This window comes from Ovis aries, chromosome 21 (genome assembly GCF_016772045.2).
Source record: "Ovis aries strain OAR_USU_Benz2616 breed Rambouillet chromosome 21, ARS-UI_Ramb_v3.0, whole genome shotgun sequence".
Classification (NCBI taxonomy): Eukaryota; Metazoa; Chordata; class Mammalia; order Artiodactyla; family Bovidae; genus Ovis; species Ovis aries.
In genome coordinates, this window is record NC_056074.1 from 6,213,668 (window position 1) to 6,239,928 (window position 26,261).

General features: G+C 38.1%; 1 protein-coding gene across 2 annotated transcripts in view; it reads left to right on the plus strand.

Annotated features, from left to right (window-relative positions):
* Nucleotides 1-26,261, plus strand: part of GRM5 (glutamate metabotropic receptor 5) — a 644,237-nt gene that overhangs the window by 125,961 nt on the left and 492,015 nt on the right. The window lies entirely within an intron of this gene.

Below are 26,261 nucleotides of genomic sequence, written 5' to 3' on the forward strand. Positions count from 1 at the left end.
CCTGGAGACTTTCTCTTTGGCCTTTGTCAAAGTGTGTGATTTAGAAGTGCACTGTTTACTTTCAAATATTTGAACATTTCCCAGATATCTGCCTGCTATTTATGTCTAATTGGATTCTATTATGGTTCAATAGTATGATTATATGACTTTTACTTTTGTAAATTTAAGGTTTCTTGAATTTATCAGTTTGTGGTCTATACTGGTGAAGGCTCCACGTGTGTATTTGAACAATGTGTATTCTCCTGTTTGAGGGTAGAGCACTCAATGATGTGTAAATTAGGTCAAGTAGGTCACAGTGTTTTTGAGATCTTTTATGAGTGTCCTGATTTTTTGCGTACTTGTTCTATAAATTATTGAAAAGAGTATTGAAGTCTCTAACCACAGTTGCAGATTTATCTATTTCTCCTTTCTTTAATAAGCATTTTTATTCTTGTATTTTGGGCTATCATATATACTTTGCCATATAGAAAGCTTTATATTTAATGTGAGCTTCTTATAGTCATATGCTTTAGAATTTTTATCTAATCTGACAATCTTTTAACTAATGTTTTTAGACTATTCCCACTTAATATTATCTTTATTAATATGGCTGAATTAAAATACAAATCTGATAGTTGTTTTCTATTCCATCTGTTCTTTGCTTGATTTTTCTTCTTTTTCTGACTCCTCTTGGGTTAACTGCACTTTTTTAAAAACAAAATTTTCAGTTTTCTTTCAGCACTTTGAAGATGTCATTTCATCATCTTCCAGCTTGCCTGATTTCTGAAGATATGTCTATAAGTTTTATTCTTATTCCACTGAATATAATTTGACTTTGTTCTTTGCCTACCTTGAAGAAATTGTCCACGGTTTTCCAAAGCTTGAATATTATGTGCCTAAATATGATACTTTTGGTAGGTATCCTGCTTATTCTGAGCTCCCTGGATTCATGATTTGTCTTCTATCAATAATTTTGTACAATTATTATGTTTCACTTATCTCTGCAGGTATCTCTCTGTTTGTAGTTTTTGGAACAGTTGGTTGCTTATAGCACTTTGATGAGTTCAACAGAAATTGTGAACTTGCTGTTTGCCTGGCTTTTTCTTGTTGTTAGATTGGGAGTCGCACACAGTCTGGCCCTCAACATCCTCGAGCAAAATATGGAGCTTACTGTACGAGTTCTAGCTGTCATACTCTCTCTTAAAAGGGTGCAGCTATGCCAGAGCCGTCTGGAGTAACAGATTTGAATGGAAAAACAAAGCCCTTAATTTGACTTTTACTACTGTAGTGACTCCACTGTGTCACACTTTTTAATTAAAAAGATCTGGTGACACATTCTTTTCTCCACTAAGGTGCTTTTTTAAAACTTCCTAATGTGACTGTTTAAGATAAAAATATCAGTTCACCTTTCCAACCCCTTAGGCCACAAGTTACCAGATTTTCTATCAAATCAGATTGTAAGCTGCATCAACAGAGTGCCTCACTTAGCATATCTGTATAGTCATCAATCTGGGCTGTTTAGCTCCAGCCTAGTGTCATCCGTCTCTCTTGGGTATTTACTAAAATATTAAATCAGAGCCCAATAAATACCAGTATTTCAATACTTCCAGTCATTTCCTCTTCAGCATAGACTTGCAGAAAGTGGTCTTCCTTCTAGATATTGGTACAAATTTCACCAAATACTTGTCACAACATACTGAGAGTTATCAAGTTTCCAGAATATACTACCTGTGTGCTCGCAGCCTATTCAACTACCTCAAAGACAATACCACATATTTTATATTCTGTTAGAGAACATTTCATAATATGGTACCAAAATATAAGCTGTTTAGAATATAGTTTCAAATACCTTTAAAAATCTGAATTAATAAAATTGCATGTGGTATGAGATAAAAGGTAAAATCCCAAGATAGGGGATGTTCAAAAGCACAAAGTCATCAGAGGCCCTGGATTTTCCTCTCCTATTACTCTGCCATCTCTAGAAGATTGCTTTTATCTGCTTGATTCAAGATGGTTTAATAGTACAATGGCATTCCAGCCAAAAGGAAGACAAAGAGAAAGATATGATTCTTTCTATTTGAAACATAATATAGATCTTGCACACATCACTCCTGCTCACATTCCATGATAAAAATTTATATAAGTGGCAATATTTAACTGCCCAAAAGAGGTTGGAAATTTTAATTTGATTTCACGTAACTATTTACCTAGCCTTCATATTTCCCATTGCCTGAAATGATTGTTTCCCTTGTTTTCCAACTTGTCAACTCATATTTCTTTTGAAACTGCATTTGTATGTCACCTAGTTTGAGAATAATTTTTTTATTAAGCTACCTCATCTCTCCTTGCATCTCTCCTCTGCCACCTAGTACTTTTTCTAGATTCTTTCAATTAGAGCAGAGACTGTGTCTTACTCACTTTGGTATTCTATGTGTCTAGCAAAGGTATGCTGTAAATGAGTTTCAATAATAGTAGTGCATCAATGTATTTTTAATTACTAGATGAAGATGTGAGCGAGTGAATGAATGAATAGATTAGAAATAAGTAACTTAATACATGAATGGGTGACTGAATAAATGAACAGATTTTTGAGAGCTTTGATATAAAGATGAGTGGTGAAATTAATGAGTGAGTTAGGGAGTAATTGGATGGATGAGAAGATCGATCAACTAATGAATTATTTAGTGTGTGCATCAATGGTTAGATGAATGGATGGGTTAGATGATTAGTTGGTACGAGAGTGAATGAATGAATGATAGGGTGAGTAGATGTGTGAAAAGATGAATGGATGAATGGATAGAAAGGGAAGTGGGTGAATGGATGAATCATTAAATTGGTGGATAAATGGATTCATTTATATACGTGTATTGGTGAGTGAATGGTGAATGAATCATAGATGTAGCTAGATATATACATCTATATGCATCTCTGTGTGTGTATATATATATATATGTATGTATGTATGTATATATACATGCTGCTGCTGCTGCTAAGTCGCTTCAGTCGTGTCCGACCCTGTGCGACCCCATAGGCGGCAGCCCACCAGGCTCCCCCATCCCTGGGATTCTCCAGGCAAGAACGCTGGAATGGGTTGCCATTTCCTTCTCTAATGCGTGAAAGGAAAAGTGAAAGTGAAGTCGCTCAGTCATGTCTGACTCTTAGTGACCCCATGGACTGCAGCCCACCAGGCTCCTCTGTCCATGGGATTTTCCAGGCAAGAGTAATGGAGTGGGTTGCCATTGCCTTCTCCGATGTATATATACATATATATGTATATATAGAGATGTGCACACACACATATCTAAGAGCTTCCCTGGTGGCTCAGACAGTAGAGAATCCACCTGCAATTCAGGAGACCTGGGTTTCATCCCTGCATTGAGAAGATCTCCTGGAGGAGAGCACGGCAACCCACTCTAGTATTCTTGTCTGGAGAATCCCCATGAACAGAAGAGCCTGGCAGACTACAGTCTATGGCATTGCAAAGAGCTGGACACGACTGAGTGACTAAGCACAATAATTCACACATCTGAACTGACCCTTCTGCCATGTTGGATCGTTTTGGGAGATAGAAAAGTCAGCCTGGATTTTGATCATATCTCTGCCACTTTCTCTGATTCTTCGGTTACTTAAAATTTGTGCATCTCAGCTTCCTCCTCTCTGAAATCAAATCATAATAGGTCCCTTGAAAGTGTTTTGTGAAGGGGAACTAAGGCGCTATGTAATGTGATTGGTGCAAAGCATATGTTCCGTAAACAGCAATTGCTATTACAGTCATCATCATCGTCATCAAATACTTAGTCAGCTCAGCTCCTGTTCCCCACACAGCTTTTGACTGATGCCTGCATGTATGTGGACACGTATATATAATTTTGGCTCTGCCTTCTAGGGTCTCCCAGTTACACCGAGTAGATAGGACATATGTATAAAAAGATAACCACCGTTAAGGTGAAGGGAACACTCAGTGCCAGATGACAGATTAATGAGGAGCTGAAAAAAGAGGAAGATCATTAGAAGTCAAGCGAGTCTTGGAATGTTATGTTGGAAGTTGGGAGGTAATGAGAAGGAGGATTAAATTAGCAGAGAGCAGATGATAACATCTTGCCCATAATTCTCATTATATTGCCACTTATCTCAAGAATCTAACAGTAAAAATGAATAAGTAGCAAGAGTTTCATTTAACTTAAAAAAAAAAAAAAAAGAGGTCTCAATAGTTGAATGAATAGCCCAAGGACAAACAGTGACTTTGACCCTGGCGCAGTTGCAAGTGGCAACCTCAGTTCTTGGCTGCTGTGTCTCGTTGGACTTGCCAGTTTTCTCAAAAATAAGCAAAATATTTTTTTTAATGCTGTAACATTGCTCGGAGGACAACTTGACTGAACTGTTTTGACTTAAAAACCTTAATCACTGAGAACAGGTGAGATGCTTATCCATTGATCCCATTCATTTACTTACTTGTCCAGATATTCTAATAAGAGCAATATTCTAAATATTGAATAAGGACAATATTCTAAAACAGTAAATTCAGGATATATTGCCTAGTCTCAGTGTTCTTTTATACCTCCTGTCTCTGGTCAAAGCTTCTAGGTTATGTTGATTTATTTACTTAGGTTATTCCTGAAAATGTTCTCACCCAGAGATTCAGAGCCTCCTGCAACTATAAAAAAGGGGTTAGTGATCTAATATAACAGTAATTTTAGGCCCTGAAGTCTAACCAAAGGTATTCAAATCTAAATTTTATAAGTTGTTTGATATGTGTCCTTTAGTATATACTGCCTAATCTCTCTGAGCCTTATCAATATCTTTTTCAATATCACAGAAATGCCTGTACCTGTTGACTCACTTACTTTGATGGATCTAGAATGGTTGTTTTCCATACACCAATGGAATCGTAAATAAAAGGTGACTTTACCTCCATCCACTCTGGGCATACCATTTATACTAACTACAACCTGTAGGATTGGTTGTAGATCCAGGTTCTAGATTGGTTTTAGATTGGGTTTTGGATCTGGGTACTCAGATTTGGATCTTTAGATCTCTAGATCTCCCGGATTCCATTACTACTCAATTTGTCCTGTGCTATCAAATGCACTCTATTAGATCTCTAGCAGTGATGAAGAATACAGGATAAATCAACCAAAACATTTTTATCTCTCAGTTTCCTGATTATCCCCAAAGTCTTGAATATTGTTCACCAGATTTTATCCTGCTTCCACATTTTTTTCTGTCATTGTTTATTCTCCACAGTGTGGTCCTTTTGCATTAGAAACTAGGTTTGTTGCCCTGAAGCATTAATCAAAAATCGACTTCAGTTATCAGTGGACCTTCCTTTCTAGAAAACGTCCCTGGTCTACAGATAGCTTAGAAAGCAGTTTTAAGAACCCTGTGAAGCTCTTTTGGTATTTAGCAATATTTTTTTGTAATAAAAGTTGTACATACTTAAGATGTACAGGATGATTTATATATATATTATATATGTACACATTGGCAGGTGGGTTCTTTACCACTACTACCTCCTGGGAAGCTCTAACACGTAGAAATTGTAGTATGTTAATTATTGGATAATATCTCTGCTCTGTTTACAGTCTCTCAGCATTTCCCAAACCCATTCATAGTAAGTGTAAATCAACTCGCACATTCTGATCCTCCGTACTTCTCTGACCTCACACTCATTCACCCTTTAAGGTAAATTAGTGTCCTTGGTCTTCCTCAAAATCTCCAAGCACAAGTCTGCCTCGACAGTCTCCTCTGCCTACAACGGACTTTGTCTTGGGCTGCTTGGATTCCTCTCTCTCCTCCTTCAGATGTTTACTCAAATATCATTAATGAAAGCCTTTGTTGAACACTGTATTTTGGGTTGAACATGTTGTATATAAAATAAGAAGAAAAGATCTTTCCAAATTCCAATTCTACTTTTTTCCCATCAAGAAGACTTCATTGGCTTTCATGATTTATTCCGCCACACTTCGTCTAAGCTTAGAGGTCAGTATTATGATGAATAGCTGTACAGTGAACTCTCATCACATTTCCGTCTTCTTGGCTGGGCAATGGTGCTAACCCAAAGCTCTCTGTCTCTGCCTGACTCTACCATGGTAGTACCTCAAGACTCTCCCAAATAAGAGGTAAACCTTGTGTGTGTTTATGCGTTTCTGTGTGTGCATGTTGGGGGACGGGGTTCAGACTTTTGATCCATTCCCCAAATAAGAATTTCTCAAAACTGCTGTAAGAAGCTACAGTTATGAAATGAGTATCTGTATTGCAATTCATAGCTGTAAAACTGTATTTTCTCAGGGACTTAACATTTTAAAATTAAAATTTCAAATGCATGTGAAATGTAAAATTATTTCTAAAAATAGTTCAACTGGTAAAGAATCTGCCTGCAATGCAGGAGAAAAGGAGATGTGGGTTAATCCCTGGGTCGGAAAGATGCCCTGGAGGAGAAACTGGCAACCTACTCCAGTATTCTTGACTAGAAAATCCCATGGACAGAGAAGCCTGGAGGGTTACAGACCATAGGGTCGCAAGGAGTCGGACATGACTGAAATGACTTAGCAAAGAGCAAATACGCAGTAAAGATAATTTTTAAAACTGTTTTATATTGAGTTCAGTCCAGTTCAGTCAAGTACTTTAACATTAAAAATTATATAACTTGAATAATTATTAGTGGTAATGATTTTATGTAATTTTATCAGTCTCCATTATATCTGTCCTTAATAGAGTCACTGATATTTTTCTGAGTATATTTATTTCAATACGATGTCAGTTTTTAATTTTTCTATAAAATTGCTACAATCATCTCAAAACTGCATTTCGGGTTACTAAAGTTTAAGTTGTTGATATCTTCAGTTGACTTTTCCATGAAGAGCAACAATTACCAAAATATGGTCCAAAAACTTCAGATGAGTCTCAAAAATCTTTTCATGGGGTCCATGCGATCAAAACCACACACAGATATATATCAATATATATGTATCATTACCTTTTTGGTTTTCATTTTGTTATGAATACATGGTAGAGTTTTCTATAGGCTTCTTGATATGGTATCACAATAGACTGAATCAGAAGCAAATATGAAGATCCAACTGTCTTCTGTAATCAGATACTGTATAAAACAAAAATGTAAAAAAAGAAGCCACTTTTAACAGAATTTTGTATAGAAATATGCCAATCTTGCCAAATATTTATAACATATAGTAGGTTTATTATTTTAAGTAAATTAATAAGTAATTATTTTGTTTAAATTTTTAATTTTGTAAATGTCAACATATCACCCACATAAACAAAAGCCATTCTTGTTCCTCAATAGTATACCCAGTAGACATCAGAATAAATTCTACTAAGTGAAGGACATGTTCAGTTATATTATATTGAGGTGCATACATATTTAAGTTGACTCTTGAGAGTCCCTTGGACTGAAAGGAGATCCAACCAGTCCATCCTAAGGGAAACCAGTCCTGAATATTCATTGGAAGGACTGATGCTGAAGTCGAAACTCAAATAATTTGGCCACCTGATGCGAAGAACTGACTCATTGGAAAAGACCCTGATGCTGGGAAAGATTGAAGGCGGGAGGAGAAGGGGATGACAGAGGATGAGATGGTTGAATGGCATCACCAATGCAATGGACATGAATTTGAGTAAACTATGGGTGTTGGTGATGGACAGGGAGGTCTTGTGTATTGCAGTCCATGGGGTTGCAAAGAGTCAGACATGACTGAGGAACTGAACTGAACTGAACTGAATCTTATAGGTATGGTCTTTAAAAAAAATTTGTAATTTTTTAAGTTATTTTTTTTTGTTTTGTTTTGTTTTTTTTTTATTTTTTTATTTTTAAAATTTTAAAATCTTTAATTCTTACATGCATTCCCAAACATGAACCCCCTCCACCTCCCTCCCCATAACATCTTTCTGGGTCATCCCCATGCACCAGCCCCAAGCATGCTGCATCCTGCGTCAGACATAGACTGGCGATTCAATTCACATGATAGTATACATGTTAGAATGTCATTCTCCCAAATCATCCCACCTCTCCCTCTCCTCTGAGTCCAAAAGTCCGTTATATACATCTGTGTCTCTTTCCTGTCTTGCATACAGGGTCGTCATTGCCATCTTCCTAAATTCCATATGTGTTAGTATACTGTATTGGTGTTTTTCTTTCTGGCTTACTTCACTCTGTATAATCGGCTCCAGTTTCATCCATCTCATCAGAACTGATTCAAATGAATTCTTTTAACGGCTGAGTAATACTCCATTGTGTATATGTACCACAGCTTTCTTATCCATTCATCTGCTGATGGACATCTAGGTTGTTTCCATGTCCTGGCTATTATAAACAGTGCTGCAATACTGGAGTACATGTGTCTCTTCAATTCTGGTTTCCTCGGTGTGTATGCCCAGAAGTGGGATTGCTGGGTCATAAGGTAGATCTATTTGCAATTTTTAAGGAATCTCCACACTGTTTTCCATAGTGGCTGTACTAGTTTGCATTCCACCAACAGTGTAGGAGGTTCCCTTTTCTCCACACCCTCGCCAGCATTTATTGCTTGCAGATTTTTGGATCGCAGCCATTCTGACTGGTGTGAAGTGGTACCTCATTGTGGTTTTGATTTGCATTTCTCTAATAATGAGTGATGTTGAGCATCTTTTCATGTGTTTGTTAGCCATCCGTATGTCTTCTTTGGAGAAATGTCTATTTAGTTCTTTGGCCCATTTTTGATTGGGTCGTTTATTTTTCTGGAGTTGAGCTGCAGAAGTTGCTTGTATATTTTTGAGATTAGTTGTTTGTCAGTTGCTTCATTTGCTATTATTTTCTCCCATTCAGAAGGCTGTCTTTTCACCTTGCTTATATTTTCCTTTGTTGTGCAGAAGCTTTTAATTTTAATTAGATCCCATTTGTTTATTTTGCTTTTATTTCCAGAATTCTGGGAGGTGGATCATAGAGGATCCTGCTGTGATTTATGTCTGAGAGTGTTTTGCCTATGTTCTCCTCTAGGAGTTTTATAGTTTCTGATCTTACATTTAGATCTTTAATCCATTTTGAGTTTATTTTTGTGTGCGGTGTTAGAAAGTGATCTAGTTTCATTCTTTTTACAAGTGGTTGACCAGTTTTCCCAGCACCACTTGTTAAAGAGATTGTCTTTACTCCATTGTATATTCTTGCCTCCTTTGTCAAAGATAAGGTGTCCATATGTGTGGATTTATCTCTGGGCTTTCTATTTTGTTCCATTGATCTATATGTCTGTCTTTGTGCCAGTACCATACTGTCTTGATGACTGTGGCTTTGTAGTAGAGCCTGAAGTCAGGCAAGTTGATTCCTCCAGTTCCATTCTTCTTTCTCAAGATTGCTTTGGCTATTCGAGGTTTTTGTATTTCCATACAAATCTTGAAATTATTTGTTCTAGTTCTGTGAAAATGTGGCTGGTAGCTTGATAGGGATTGCATTGAATTTGTAAATTGCTTTGGGTAGTATACTCATTTTCACTATATTGATTCTTCCAATCCATGAACATGGTATATTTCTCCATCTATTAGTGTCCTCTTTGATTTCTTTCATCAGTGTTTTATAGTTTTCTATATATAGGTCTTTAGTTTCTTTAGGTAGATATATTCCTAAGTATTTTATTCTTTTCGTTGCAATGGTGAATGGAATTGTTTCCTTAATTTCTTTTCTACTTTCTCATTATTCGTGTATAGGAATGCAAGGGATTTCTGTGTGTTGATTTTATATCCTGCAACTTTACTATATTCATTGATGATCTCTAGTAATTTTCTGGTGGAGTCTTTAGGGTTTTCCATGTAGAGGATCATGTCATCTGCAAACAGTGAGAGTTTTACTTCTTCTTTTCCGATTTGGATTCCTTTTATTTCTTTTTCTGCTCTGATTGCTGTGGCCAAAACTTCCAGAACTATGTTGAATAGTAGCGGTGACAATTTTAGATTCTGAAAAATTCTCTTGTCAATTTCAATCCTTTGTGTTATAATATGTTTCCAAAATTAAGGTAGGAGTCCTTAAAAATATTATCCTCACTCTCACCTACATTAAAAATATTTCAAAGTTCAGTCACTCTTTGAATATGTAGTTGTGCTTGTGATGACTATAGATGTATACGTGAATTGGTAGAATATAGCAGCTTGTTTTCATGTTTTCATAATTTATGTGTGTATCACAATTTGCAAGTAGATTTCTGATCCTTTTCTTATATAGTAAGAATACTATTTTTCCATGGTACTGTGCTCCATCAAATTTAGAACTGCATTTGTGTTACAGAAACAAACCATTTTGTCTTCAAATGCTTATCTTTTAAACTGACTTATTATCTCATTCACCATACTGCCAGATATTTTACCTTCAGTGGAAAGAACTTCAAAAAGTTTATTCCATGAAGGGGAAGAAAAAAATTAAGAAGCTTCTAATGATTCTGTTGTAAGCTATGTCATTAAACTATTGCAGTTAACCTGTTTACCATGCTTTTATATTTCTTATCTACACAACACAGCTTGAAATGAAAATGGGCAAAATTACTGCAGAACACAGTTATTTGATCTAAATGAAAATTCATGCACCTTCTGTGTCCATATGTGGGTTGCGTTATTGTCTCGGACATAGTGTTCTAAAATGAATGACTAACTTGGGAAGCAGACGCTGGCTTCTTTAGAAAGTTTCTGTTATCAGGTTTTCATCTGGTCGGTGATATGACTGTCACGCTGGATGGTAAACATCCAAACAAAAGTTTGTTATATTGTGCATCAATTTCTACAGAAATGGGAACGGTAACTTTTAATTAAACCTGCACCTCTAATTTTTTTAGGGCATTGCTACTGAAATAGTTTATTTGTGAAAAAAAAAAGCGTTACAGTATAATCAAGTGTGTGCATAGCTGCAGATTGATCCCATTCTCAAGAGAACAAACCACTGCAGTAAGAGTTGAAATTACTCTCTCATACTCATTGACTCTTGCCTGGAGAATCCCATGGAGGAGGAGCCTGGTGGGCTACAGCCCCTGGGGTCACAGAAGAGTCAGACACGGCATACTGACTGAACAAGAACAACTCATACACTGCTTGACCTCTGTTTACTGACCATATTCCGCATACACTTAACTTATTCATTTTCCATTTTCCTCGATGCCGCTGACTGTATGGTACAACATATGCTAGACAGCATCAAACATATCTGCTACAAACACCTCAGACTGGAAAAAGTTACCTGTTCCTAGCTACTCAGGTCAAAAAATGCTGTGTGTCGTCAGCACGGCTCCTGTGTGCTACCCTTGAAAGAAAATTAATTATATTGTGTCTTTAAAGTCATCAGAGGAGAAAATAACTTTCTTCCTATTTAACCATCTGTTTAGGTGGAAACTGTTCCGTTCAGTTGCTCAGTCGTGTCCAACTCTTTGTGACCCCCTGAACTGCAGCACAAAAGGCCTCCCTGTCCATCACCAACTCCCGGAGTCCACCCAAACCCATGTCCAGTGAGTTGGTGCTGCCATCCAACCATCTCATCCTCTGTCATCCCCTTCTCCTCCTGCCCTCAATCTTTCCCAGCATCAGGGTCTTTTCCAGTGAGTCAGCTCTTTGCATCAGGTGGCCAAAGTATTGGAGTTTCAGCTTCAGCATCAGTCCTACCAATGAACACCCAGGACTGATCTCCTTTAGGATGGACTGGTTGGATCTCCTTGCAGTCCAGGGGACTCTCAAGAGTCTTCTCCAAAACCAAAGTTCAAAAGCATCGATTCTTCAGCACTCAGCTTTCTTTATAGTCCAAATCTCACATCCGTACATGACCACTGGAAAAACCATAGCCTTCACTAGATGGACCTTTGTTGGCAAAGTAATGTCTCTGCTTTTTAAAATGATGTCTAGGTTGGTCATAACTTTCCTTCCAAGGAGTAAGCGTCTTTTAAATTCATGGCTTCAGTCACCATCTGCAGTGATTTTGGAGCCCCCCAAAATAAAGTCAGTCACTGTTTCTATTGTTTTCCTGTCTATTTGCCATGAAGTGATGGGACTGGATGCTATGATCTTCGTTTTCTGAATGTTGAGCTTTAAGCCAACTTTTTCATTCTCCTCTTTCACTTTCATCAAGAGGCTCTTTAGTTCCTCTTCACTTTCTGCCATAAGGGTGATGTCATCTGCATATCTGAGGTTATTGATATTTCTCCCGGCAATCATGATTCCAGCTTGTACTTCTTCCAGTCCAGCGTTTCTCATGATGTACTCTGCATATAAGTTAAATAAGCAGGGTGACAATATACAGCCTTGACGTACTCCTTTTCCTATTTGGAACCAGTCTGTTGTTCCATGTCCAGTTCTTACTGTTGCTTCCTGCCCTGCATACAAATTTCTCAAGAGGCAGGTCAGATGGTCTGGTATTCCCATCTCCTTCAGAATTTTCCACAGTTTATCGTGATCCACACAGTTGAAGGCTTTGGCATAGTCGCTAAAGCATAAATAGATTGTTTTCTGGAATTCTCTTGCTTTTTCCATGATCCAGCGGATGCTGGCAATTTGCTCTCTGATTCCTCTGCCTTTTCTAAAACCAGCTTGAACATCTGGAAGCTCATCATTCATGTACTGCTGAAGCCTGGCTTGGAGAATTTTAAGCATTACTTTACTAGCATGTGAGATGAGTGCAATTGTGTGGTAGTTTGAGCATTCTTTGGGATTGCCTTTCTTTGGGATTGGAATGAAAACGGACCTTTTCCAGTCCTGTGGCCACTGCTGAGTTTTCCAAATTTGCTGGCATATTGAGTGCAGCACTTTCACAGCATCATCTTTCAGGATTTGAAATAGCTCAACTGTTAATTTCATGTTTTTTTAAATACTTTACTAGATGAGATTATGGACAAAGGTAGAAGTACAAAATAGAGATCTGTCAGAACCATCCCAGAAAAAGAGAAATACCATTTGATACCACTTATATGTGGAAGCTAAAAAGAAATGATAGAAGTGAACTTATTTATAAAATAGAAAGAGACTTCCAGGCTTAGAGAACAAACTTCTGGTTACCAGGGAGAACGGGTAGGGGGAAGGAATAATTAGGGTGTTTGGGACTGACATGTATACACTGCTGTATTTAAAATGGATAACCAAAGAGGTCCTACTGTACAGCAGAGGGGACTCTGCTCAGTATAGTGTGTCAACCTAAATGGGAAAATAATTTGAAAAAGTGTATATATATATATATATATATTTATATCTATATATCTATATCCATATGTATATAACTGAATCACTTGGCTGTACATCTGAAAATATCACAACATAAATAATCATCCAATATAAATAAAAAGTTAAAACAAAAAATCTCAACTCCTTTAATATTGGCTTTTTTCCCAAATGAGAAAAATGTTCAGAGGTGGACAGGCAGTCTGCAGCAAGCAGGGGGCTCTGCCCTGAAGATTATTGAGGGCCATGGTTCATCTGTCTGGCTGCCCTCCAGTCTCTTAGGGTGTTGCTGTCATCTCATGCTTGAAGCTAGCTGATGATCACCATTCACATTTGAGCAAGAAGGCAAAAGGAAAAAGTGCAGGACAAGCAGTTTCCTCTTAAAGAGGTAATACTGAAACTCTGTACCTCTTTTCTGCTAGTATTCCATTTGAAACACTATAGTCATGGATACCCATAGCTGCAAGTAAGATTAAAAAATACAGGCTAGGAAATGTAATGGGGAAGATACCACAAACTCACTACTTGAAAGCAAGATTCTGCTAGTGATATGAATTACGTTGTCAAAGGAAAGAATTCTCACCAGCCAGGTCTCAGAAACATATTAAATTAAATATCTTACTTTATGCATATCTATGCCCAAGAGCCCCTACAATATTTTCCTGGAGGTTTAATGCGATCATTAAAATAATACTTTATTTAAAAGCAAAAATATCCAAGAGGAATAACTAAACCAAGGACACCAGGATAACAAGGATAAACAGGGACAATTTTGGGGAAACTGAAATACATATTATCTCTATAATGGATGATAGTAGGAAAAGGCCTAATATTTACTTGGCACCTAAGTACATAGCCAGACTATGCCAGTTACTATAAATTTGCAGGTTATTTTGGCCTCTTAACTATCTAAGCATTGTCAGTATTATTATCCTCAATTTCTATATGAATGAACCAAAAGGGTAGGTGACATTCCCAAAGGCCTCATAATCACTGACATATTCAAACCTCCAAATCATGCACTTTCCACTACACCAAACTCTCTCAGTTCATAGATTCTTAAATAAATGCTTATCAGAAAATAGAATAGTATTACAAGATTAGATAATGCTTTAACAGATTTCCCCCCATGGGGATGGTATTGCTTTTTATTTTTATTTTGAGTAATCTTAGTTAATGTTTTGTTACTTTTAGTATGTAAGTCCTGATAACCCAGCTGCTGCTGCTAAGTCACTTCAGTCGTGCCCGACTCTGTGCAACCCCATAGACGGCAGCCCACCAGGCTTCCCCGTCCCTGGGATTCTCCAGGCAAGAACACTGGAGTGGATGCAGGAAAGTGAAAAGTGAAAGTAAAGTCGCTCAGTTGTGTCTGACTCTTAGCGACCCCATGGACTGCAGCCTACCAGGCTCCTCCATCCATGGGACTTTCCAGGCAAAAGTACCGGAGTGGGTTGCCATTGCCTTCTCTGGGTAACCCAGAAATATGTCTCATTTTTGGATATAGTACTTGAGAAAATTCTCATGCAGCAGGATACATAGCAGCCTGACCAGAATAGCACACATCTTGTTGGATTAAATTCTCCCCACCGTTTCCAATACGATCCAGTTAGATCCCAAGAGACTTCCTGGGGGGCGCAGTGGTAAACAGTCTGCCTGCCAGAGCAGGAGCTGCAAGAGATGCGGGTTCAATCCCTGTATTGAAAGATCCTCTGAAGAAGGAAATGAACCCACTCCAGTGTTCTTGCCTGGAGAATTCCATGGACAGAGGAGCCTGGCAGGCTACAGTTCATGGGGTCACAAAGAATCAGACATGACTGAGTGACTGAGGACACACGGTTAGGTCCCAAGCAGTGATTGAATTATACTACTTACTATTAGAAATTACCATTCAAGCATTTGTGTATACATTTTCATCATAGCAAATGGGTGAAAAATAGCTCATTTAAGGAATATACTTTCTTCTAGCATGGCGATGTCTCAACTCCTGTTACCATCGTTTGACTCTTCCCCAACTCTCCCTTACCTCTAACTATGTAGCCTGTAACGAAATTTGAAGTTTTGTCATAGGTGGCTTGGTTATCATTGAAGTGACCTTCCAACTTATTTTCTAATTTAAAGCATCAGCTCCCTAAAGTGTGTGAAGTGTGGCCGTACCGATCCTTGTAAAATGGAAATTCGTTTCCAGCCCTCAGCTTCTGAGTGGTTCTTGGATCCCTTTGCCACGTTCCACGGTTCCTTCTCCACATGCCTTCAGCTCCAGCTAGCCTGTGCTGCTTAAAGATCTCTGAATATAGTCTCCTGTGTATGTTTCCTTAAAGGAAAACAGCCATCTCTTTCCCAGTGATGTCACCTGGAAAATTCCTACTCATCTTTCAAGTCTTAACTCTCAACATCGCTCCCTCTGAGAAGGCTTCTTCCACTCAGCTCTGACAGAATGAGGTCCTTGTCTTTTCACATTTGCATAGCAGACTCTGTATTTCTTGGTCGCAGCACTTTTTGCCTTGAATTAAAATTATTATTACTAATTGCACTTATTAAATTCCAAACACTGGAGGAAGTATTTTGTATATTTATATACTTTGGCTTAGTTCAGATAACAACCCAATGAGGGCTGTTCTTTTAGTGTAAAGAAGGTTCAAGAAGAGCAAAGGGAATTTCCCAAAATTAAATGATTAGTTGATCAAGCCAGGAAATAAATGGAAGTCGGTGTCCTTAAGGTTATGTTTTGAACTATTATGTGATTTTGTTCCCCTACCAGACTTTGAGTTCTTAAGAATAGGGACAATGTAATATTTATACTCAGTCTCTAGCCCAGCAGAGTGCCTACCATATAAATGCATGCTTAATGAATACTTGTGGAATAAATTGAAGAAAGTGTTTATGAAAGAAATGAATAAAGTCCTGCTAAATAATGGGTTTTTTTAGGATAGTAACTGGGCAACCAAGAAACTCACTTAATTAGAATAAGTTTTATGATAACTGTCACCTATCACTAAGATTTATTTTATTCTTTGCTTTACATAAGACTTCTGTTAAGAGAGCCGCATTCTGAACACTGTAGTTTTTATGAGCAAGGCTTGTTAAGGCAAAGTGTTAGGTGATTATTCATTCTGACAGGTTTAACAAACTGAGGGGATCCTGTGTCAACTTACTACGCTAAGCTTTGCACTTGGACGATCTCACTTTTGAGTAGTATCAGGAATGCTTGAGTAGAGGTTTTGAATTCCCTTTGATGCTGTTTTGTGAAACTGATGGTCTAGAATCAGTAAGACAAAAACAAGTGACTCTCAAGTGCTGTTTTCACATCTTGATTTTTAAAAGATTCCTTACAACTGGTGTTATGTAAGAATCAATTTTATAGGCAGGCATTCAAACAGTCTTTACCTCAAGGTGCTATTCAACTACTAACTAGTAGCAAATGCATTCAGACATTTATTTATTGTGCAAAACATGATGTCAAGGTCAGAACTGCTAAGGAAACGCTGAGGAGGGAGTGATGAATTCTGATGAAGCAGAAGACCTTCTGTTAGTGGGAGGCATCTGGGTGCTGAAAAATGTAAGATTTTGTAGGTGGATGACAGGTGGGGAGGGAACTCCATATATAAAGGCAGAAAAGCAGGAAAAGTTCAGGGTAAATTTGGAACATGGAGAGGAACAAGGTGTGATTAGGGAGTAGGTGAGATGTGAAGAAATGTGGTAGAAAGAAGAGAGGCTTTTAAACTAATGGAGTTGCGGGGAGAGGAAGAAGAGTGGCAGATAATTTCTTATGTGCTCAGAAAATGCAGATATTTTAAAATTTTAGAATTATGTAATATATATATAGTTTTAGTTATCAAGAGGCAATATATGTGGCATACAAAATGTACTGACTTACAGGATAGAGTAATTAAACATACATACTGTTCTTACGAAACTTGAATACTTGGCATGAGATTTCTCAGTATCATCATTTACGCACAGCAGTGATCAATGTATTGGGGTGGCCAAAAAGTTCATTCAGGTTTTCCCGGTAAGATCTTAACAGCAACCCAAATCAACTTTTTGGCCAACCCAATACAACGGTAAAACATGTGCTGCGTTGTTCAAAACTTTTTGTAGAGCTAGTTTTTAAAGACTTTTCACCATCCTTCTTATTCTTGAAGACTCATGATATTGTACTTGTCATGGTTACATCCCTGAACAAGGGCCCTTAGCTTAGCTTTAGTTTACATGTGTATGAAGGCAATATAAAATTACTTTCTTGTAGACTTATTACTGTTGTTGTTAATGTGCAATTAAAGTGTAGTTGTTGTTCAGTCACTAAGTCATGTCTGACTCTTTGTGACCCCATGGACTGCAGCACGCCAGAATTCCCTGACTTTCATCAGGGCTCAAACTCATGTCCATTGAGTCGGTGATGCCATCCAACCATCTCATCTTCTGTCACCCCCTTCTCCTCCTGCCCTCAATCTTTCCCAGCATCAGGGTCTTTTCACATCAGATGGTCAAAATATTGGAGCTTCAGTTTCAGCATCTGTCCTTCCAACGAATATTTGGGGTGGATTTCCTTTAGCATTGACTAGTTTGATGTGTAGTGTGGAAGGTCATAAGTCATTATAAAATGTGTCCACATCCTTTTTCAGAAGCTTGGTGAATGGAAAAGGCATACAATTTTGGAAGGGATAATGGACTCAAGGATCCTTACTCTTTACCCTGTTAAATTTTGATCCCTCAGGTTTGCCATCCCAGCCTTCCTCCCTCACCAGAGCCTTCTCCCCCAAACACACTATGAGGACGTGAGGGTGAAGAACCATCATTGCCAGCAAGCTGAGTTCCCAACAGTGGTAACAGAAGCACCTGGCTGATAACGGGACTGATCAGAGAGGGACTGGACAGCACTGTGCTATCTAGGACAGTCGCTGCGAGTCACATGTGGCTGTTTAAACTTAAATTAATTAAAACTGAATAAATAAAAAATCCGGTTCTTTAGTTGGGACTAGCCACATTTTGAGTGCTCACTGATAATAGACAGCTCAAGTTTATAGAACATTCCCATCACTGCAGAGAGTCATGTTGAGTAGTGTTAGATTCTAACCTTTAGGCCTGCCTGGGGTACTAAGTTGTTAAATAATTACTCATCAATTATCTTTTCTCTCTGAGCATCACTTCTCTTTATGTAACCTTATGATAAAGTGATAACACTGGCTTTAATGACCTGAGGGAGAATACAAAGAAATATTAGCTAAAGTCCCTTTCAACGTTGTATTAAATGCCACTCTAAAGAGTCAGGTATCACTGTATCATGTTGGGGGACTCATGGGTTTGATGGCAGGCTTTTGAGTCTAGCACTGATTTCTTTTTAGTGCAGTTTTTTAGTACATCATTACCTCTTATATGGAACATTTTTGGTATAGTTAATATGAATGGGAAAACACAGGTTGGCTATTGTGTTTTATTCTGTCTTCAACTGGGAAGGGAAAGCATTTTAGCTAAACTACAGATTCATACTTTGAATAAAACTGCTGAAATGTGAGCCTATCCTAACAAAGTCAAACAGCATGTTGATAACTATGTTATTTGAATACTAACTTTGTCTACACCATTTGTGACCCTAAAGACTGAGTTAATATGAAGAGTGTGTTTCTTTCAGTGGTGTTTACATAAGCCTCTGCTCTGTGACACACGCACTTAGGTGAAACACTCTTGAAACCTTGCTAGGCAGGAAGCCACATTACAAAGGTCATATGCAAATCGCTGCTGAAATATCTTTAGTAGCATGAAACGTTCAATTATATAATTTTCTGCCTCGCTCTGAATTCATACCTTTTTTCTTTCTCCATAAAATGACATTCTTTGTATTTTTTTCCCTATAACTTACATGACTGAGCAGCAAAGATTTGGAATAAAATTGCCACGTTAGACAGTGCTGATGCTGTGGATACTGAGGATTCTGTGAGTATTATGCTTGCCTGATGGAGGCTGACTGACAACATTTATTCACGGTCCAGAACATCCCATGGAGCCCTGTAATAATACCCATTAACAAGGGGACAGGGAAGCAAATGAAAGGGGCAGGCTCATATAGTCTAATGGCTTATGAGCGATCAGAACATGTGACTTTAAGGGAGCATCAGAATGTATACATCCAGGTTATATCTCTGCTTAACACACTTTCTTGTACTTCTTTGAAGATACTCTATTAATGAAGAAAAATATGATACAATAGGCTTTTGCCATTTAAAAAACAGGATAGTTTCTTCTTAAGTTGTCATTTGAGAACTTATTCTCTGCCTGGTTTTAAGCAAGGAGCTTTTAATCTACTTGCAGTGATGTGTGTGCGTGTGTGTGTGTGTGTGTGTACATCACAGTGAATGAATAAAATTAGTCTGGAAACTGTTATGTTGCTATTTGTGTCTTGAGCCTTCCTTTCTTCTCATAACGTTCAATCAGTAAACATGAGACTTCTACCAGCTGCAAGGTGCTCTAATGGTCTGCAACGAATTTTATCCATAACATCCAGGGGTTTTATTCTATTTCTAACAGGGGAAATGGCTGTTTGGAAACCTGGGTGTTTTCTGTGCTTTCTATCCATTTTATCTATAACCATAATGTAGGAGACCTGGGTTCAATCCCTGGATTGGGAAGATCTCCTGGAAAAGGGAAAAGGTACCCACTCCAGTATTCTGGCCTGGAGAATTCCATGGACTGTATGGTCCGTGGAGTCACAAAGAGGTGGACACAACTGAGTGACTTTCACTTTTTACCGTACCTGTAAAGACAATTTAAGATTATAGGAACTTTAGAAAACAGAAGGAAAAAAAGGTCATCTATAGTCTTAACACTCAAATTCAGCGACCCCTGCAATTTTATTTTCTTTCCATCTTCTCTCTATTCATATTAAGAGATGTTTTACAGATAAAAACAGTAATGGGGTAACGGATAGAAGTAGATACCTGTTCCTCTGTTTTGTTATTACTCTCATGTAAGAAATGGAAACCAGATGCCCAAGACTGGAGAGCAATTGTTCTGGTGAGATGTATGGAAAGAGTAACATGGAAATTTACATTACCATATGTAAAATAGACGGCCAACGGAGAATTTGCTGTATTGCTCAGGGAATTTAAACAGGCTCTGTATCAACGTAGAGGGGTGGGATGGGAAGGAGGTTCAAAAGGGAGGGGACATATGTATACCTATGGCTGATTCATTTTGAGGTTTGACAGAAAACAGCAAAATTCTTCAATTGAAAGATAAAGCAATTGTCCTTCAGTTGAAAAATAAATTTAAAAATAGTAAAATAGACAACCAAAAAAAAAAGAAAAGAAATTGTTCTGGTTTATTTTTTGGAAACAGTACCCGTGTCTGTTTTTCCTCTAGCCATATGCAGTGATAGGGCAGTAGCCCCTGCACCCCTGCGCCTTCTCAGACTAGAATCGCTGGTCAGAAGCGCTCTCTATCCCCAGTGGTCCTTTTCCCACTTACTATGGAATTTAGAGGAGCTAGTTGACTGAGAGGTTGATGATAGAAGTTTTTACCACATTTTGGAATATAAATTCTGTATTAGAGTATTTGCTCAACCTTTCAACTGATATTCATCGAGCGCGTGCCACGTGCCATTCTCTGTACAGTTTGTTGCCGTTGTTCAGTCGCCAACTAGTGTCCAGCTCTCTGCGACTTCATGGGCTATAGCAACCAGGCTGCTCTGTCTTCTCAATCTAAATCTATACAATGCAGACAGTATGCTCTTTGCCTCCTTTCCTCATTTCCTCAGTATCTGTTTTAAATTGCTATTGTTCAATTCTGACTCTTGGCGACCCCATGGGCTGCAGCATGCCAGGCTTCCCTGTGCTTCACTGTCTCCTAGAATTGGCTCAAATTCATGTCCATTGAGTCAGTGATGCTATCTAACTATCTCATCCTCTGCTGCCCCTTCCCCTTCTATCTTCAGTATTTCTCAGCAGAAGTAGATGTTTATCTGGAACTCCCTTGCTTTCTTCCTGATCCAACAAATGTTGGCAATTTGATCTCTGGTTTCTCTGCCTCTTTGAAACCCAGCTTGTACATCTGGAAGTCCTCTGATCATGTACTGCTGAAGATTAGCTTGAAGGATTTTGAGCATGAACTTGCTAGCCTGTGAAATGAGCATAATTGTACAGTAATTTGAGCATTCTTTGGCATTGCCCTTCTTTGGGATTGGAATGAAAACTGACCTTTTCCAGTCCTGTGGCCACTGCTGAGATTTCCAAATTTGCTAACGTATTGAGTGCAGCACTCTCACAGCATTATCTTTTAGGATTTGAAATAGCTCAGCTGGAACTCCATCACCGTTAATAGCCTTGTTCATAGTAATGCTTCCTAAGGCCCACTTGACTTCAAATTCCAGGATGTCTGACTCTAGGTGAATGATCACACCATTGTGATTATCCAGATCACTGAGATATTTCTTATACAGTTCTTCTGTGTTTTCTTCCCACCTCTTCTTAATATCTTCTGTTTCTGTTAGGTATTTATCATTTTCCATTCTTTATTTGCCCACCTAATGTGAAATAGTCCCTTGATAGCTCCAGTTTTCTTGAAGAGATCTCTAGTGTTTCCCATTCTATTGTTTTCCTCTATTTCTTTGCACTGTTTACTCTCCTTGTTATTCTCCGGAATTCTGCTATCAGTTGGGTATATCTTTCCCTTTCTCCCTTGCCTTTTGCTTTTCTTCTTTCCTCAGCTATTTGCAAAGTCTCCTCAGACAACCACTTTGCTTTCCTGCATTTCTTTTTCTTTGGGGTGGTTTTGGTCATGGGTTTTGTCCATGAGGTTCTCCTGGCAATAATACTGGAGTGGCTTGCCATTATTACCTTCCCCGGTGCACCACAATTTTTCAGAACTCAGCAGCATGACCCATTCACCTTGGGTGGCCCTGTATGGCATGACTCATAGCTTCACTGAGTTACTCAAGCCCCTTCGCCATAACAAGGATGTGATCCCTGAAGGAGCCTGTATACCACTGGCAGTTAAATGGCGGATGAGGGAGAAAAATCTCTGCTCTTGTCCAGGTTACAGGCTTGTGTATGAGACATGTAGTTAAACACGCATTTATAATCCAGTACACCCAATGATACTGCCAAGACAACAGATGTCCAGGAGCTGTCTAGGCCCTTAAAGAATCTAGGAGGTCAGAAAAGCCTTCAGGGAAGAAATCTGAAAAATGAACAAGAGATTTTCAGAGAAGGAGCAGAGATTGGTGTTCCAGGAAGAGAAGATAGTGTGAGTAAGCTCAAAGGAAAAGCAAAGAATGTGGTGCATTCCACGTGTGTGTGAGTGTGTGTGTGAGTGTGTGTGTGTGGTGGTGGAAGAGCAGTGGGCTTTGCTGAGAGCTTATACTGAAGATACTGGCAAAATGTAACCGAAAGGCCCTCCCATGAAGGTGGATCACCTTATCGAAAAGGCATGCAAAGAAAGTTGGGAGAGTTCCGTGAGTTCTAATGAGGGGAGTGGGAGGAAGAGAATTGCGCTTTAGAAAGACCATTTTGACAGGACTGAACACTGATAGGAAGAGACTGTACAGAGCAATCACATTTGAATGGACTGAATGAACCCACCACGTTTGGAAGATGAGGTAACACATAGTCTGTTTAATGATACTGTTGAATGATACACATACTGACATAGATCTAGGTCAGAATTTGTCATCAGTAATCATAACAGCACTTATTGAGCATTTAGTATGTATACTAGCAATTGCACATAGAATATCTTTAGCCGCTCCCAATTCCTGCAGTGTAGATATCCCTGTTTATAGTGCAGAGAGTACTGAAGCTCACAGAGCCCCTTTCCCAGGCCCCTCTATTCAGTGAACGACACAGGCCTCTCTTCACTAAAAACCCCCCACACTGTGTCAACCATACACCATAGTCCTTCTCTATTTAAGTGCTGACCCAGGAGAACCAATATGAACCACAATTAAGGTTTGTTAGATTGGAAAAGCAAAGACGCCATGAGTCAGTTTTTACCTCCCAACACACTGAAGAGAGGGATCAGCCTGCTAAGGGGCGGAGACATGCAGTTTAATCCAGGGAGACCTAAGTTTCTGAGCAAGGTAAAAGCTCTTTCCCTTTAATTTCTCATGCTTCTCAAAATCTGATTTTTCAGTACCCCAATTAGCCCAGAGATAATTTTCTTACATTCAAATCTTAGCTCTTACCTCATCATTCTTCAATAAAATATTTGAAAGCTGAAGCAGTTCTGGAAATGGAATTGATGCTGCTAACATTATCCCTCTCTGGTTTGGATTCAACCCAGTTTACCTGCGAAGGAGAAAAGAGATACGAATCTATTCACTGGTTTAAAAAATGAGATAAACTCGTTCTGTGTCTGTCTTATTCACACACACGTGGGCGCAAACGTGTCTGCCATTTGAGGAAGAGAAATTGTGAGGCAGAAATTCCTAGACCAATTTTCTGTAGTAAAGAAATTCATTTTCTGGTTTCAGCCCTGTCTCTTTGCCAGCAGTGATGGGCAAAGAGCTGGAATGTTATTCATGGGTGCATTTGTACACTTAGATATTTCCAGCTTCTTTCACAAGTAGCATCTCCTTTGATCTTAACAATAGACCTGTGAATCGAATGTGAGTTAGACTTGAAAGGTGAAAATTCTCTTCAATGATCACAATAGAACGGGGTTTGCTACAAAGTGGCTTTTTAGCTAGGTACTCTGAAGATCAAAGAGAATAATGCCAAAAGAAGAGTTTTCTTGTAATAGGACAGGATGGTATTTTTGACTGTATGGTAGAATCCCCAATAGTTTTTCTTAGTATTTTTCTGATTTCTTAGTTTAGTACTGCTGTTTGCCATTCTAACAAAAGATTGTCCCATGTCAGAGCATCTCACCTTATAAACACTAGTACTGGTTTCAAGATTTGTATTTAATTTTTCTCTTAAAATTAATATATTCATTGCAGGAAATTTAGAAGGTATTTCTGATTAAAATAATGAAATAAAGTTTCTCCAGGGACAATTATGCTATTTTCTCTCTCATTAATACCTTGCCTCCCCTTCTCTGTTTCTCTTTGTCTGTCCGTATCTATGCATATCATATACACACACAGACTTACACAGTATACATACATAGCTGTCTATGTACACCCACCATTTATCACATATTCTCTTAATAGGTTCTTTTTATAAATATTTTCTGTTATTTTTTCAATGGACAGTACTGTATAAATTCAAGTGACTTACTACTGGGTACCAGGAGTTTTGCAGAAGAGTTACGGTTGTAAATGAGAAAGAGTAGTTATTATAATGGAGTCCTGTTGATAACCAACAGAATACTTAATCATAAGTAATATAGTTATCATTTTAGGTTTCTAAAATAACTGATGGATAGATACTTTTGTTGTATGGGTATATATGTATTATATATATATATATACACACACATATATATACATTGCTAATTTTTAAATGTTGCAATGAATATCCTTATAGATAAGGATATAACACATTTATATCTTTTATAACACATCCACAGTTATTTTTAAAGTAATACATTTCAAAGGTTTCCTTAAGGTTAGCCTTAAGCTTCTTAGAAGTAAAAGTGTGTGTCTTATTATTTATATATCTAGTATCTTATAATATCTAACTGGCACTTTATGAATTGTCCATGTTACAGTGCCTCAGGCTCAACCATTGATCTGATCAGTTGCTTGAAATTTTTCTTAAATTAGAATAATATTTCACGATTATACTTTCTTGGTAAAATTTGTTCATCTAACAAATGTTTAGCTAGTATATTACCTGCTGCTGCTGCTGCTAAGTCACTTCAGTCGTGTCCGACTCTGTGCAACCCCATAGACGGCAGCCCACCAGGCTCCCCCGTCCCTGGGATTCTCCAGGAAAGAACAATGGAGTGGGTTGCCATTTCCTTCTCCAATGCATGAAAGTGAAAAGTCAAAGTGAAGTTGCTCAGTCGTGTCCAACCCTCAGCGACCCCATGGACTGCAGCCTTCCAGGCTCCTCTGTCCATGGGATTTTCCAGGCAAGAGTACTGGAGTGGGGTGCCATTGCCTTCTCCAAGTATATTACCTAATACAGTTCAAAAGTTGGGGTACACACTGGGGATGTAATGAAAATTAACTAGAACCTAATATTTTCCTCATCATGTTTATGGTAATGGAAGAGACATAGTAAGCCACCAGTTACAATAGTGTGATGATTTTATTGATGGAAGAAATTCAGAGCTGAAGGAGTACAAAGATAGAAGAGGGCAACAGGAAGGGAAAACATTTAGAAGAATGTGAGCTCATGCATGAGAGAAGGTGAGTTCCCTCTGGACGTCACTCAGATTTAAACTGAGGTCTGTTGGTTGATCCATGTTATTTTTATTATAAAACCATAATTATAGTAGCCTGAGATTGCTTGTACATCCTAGGAGGGATAGCTTCAAGGAACAGCCAGGAAATCAGTCATCATCCAAACAGTAATGAAGGAGCAAAGAAAACTCATTCTGGTCTTGATGTTTAGTTTGGGAGCACAAGTAATGTCCTTCCAGGTATACAAACGGGAAGGTGGCCGTGTTTCATTTCTCATCACTTGCCCCAGTTGAAAGCAATTGTTCTTTTTACTCACTTTTCATTTTATTTGTATTTTGCTTTTATTACTCTTCTTTCTCTTTTGTATTATATTAAATTCAAATCTTATTTCCCCTTTAATTCTGCTCTTTGGATGGTTTACATGATTAACGCTTATCTCTTCGAGATCTGTTGTTTTGCATATATTATAATAGGAGACCAGTAAGTATTTCTTGAATTCATCCTGTCTTTTGGAAATTAGTCTATTCCTAATAATTATAATGAAAAGTGTGTGTGTATATTAGTATTTGAACAACAAACATATTCAAAATAAAGATTTCTATCAATTTTAACAGGCAAGAGCAGAAAAAGGATATAGGGGTGAATCATAGTTTTGAAAAAATATTTGCTCCATGTAATAGCGACTCAAAACTTCTCGGAACTTTTTATGAGATCTTCGAGACTTAAATTCTGTGTCCAGCCAGGTTATACCTAAGTTAACCAAGAAACATGATGCTTTCTGCCTTGTGAGGTGAACTTCATTAATGTGTAAAAGAAAGAATAAGATTTCATTTTT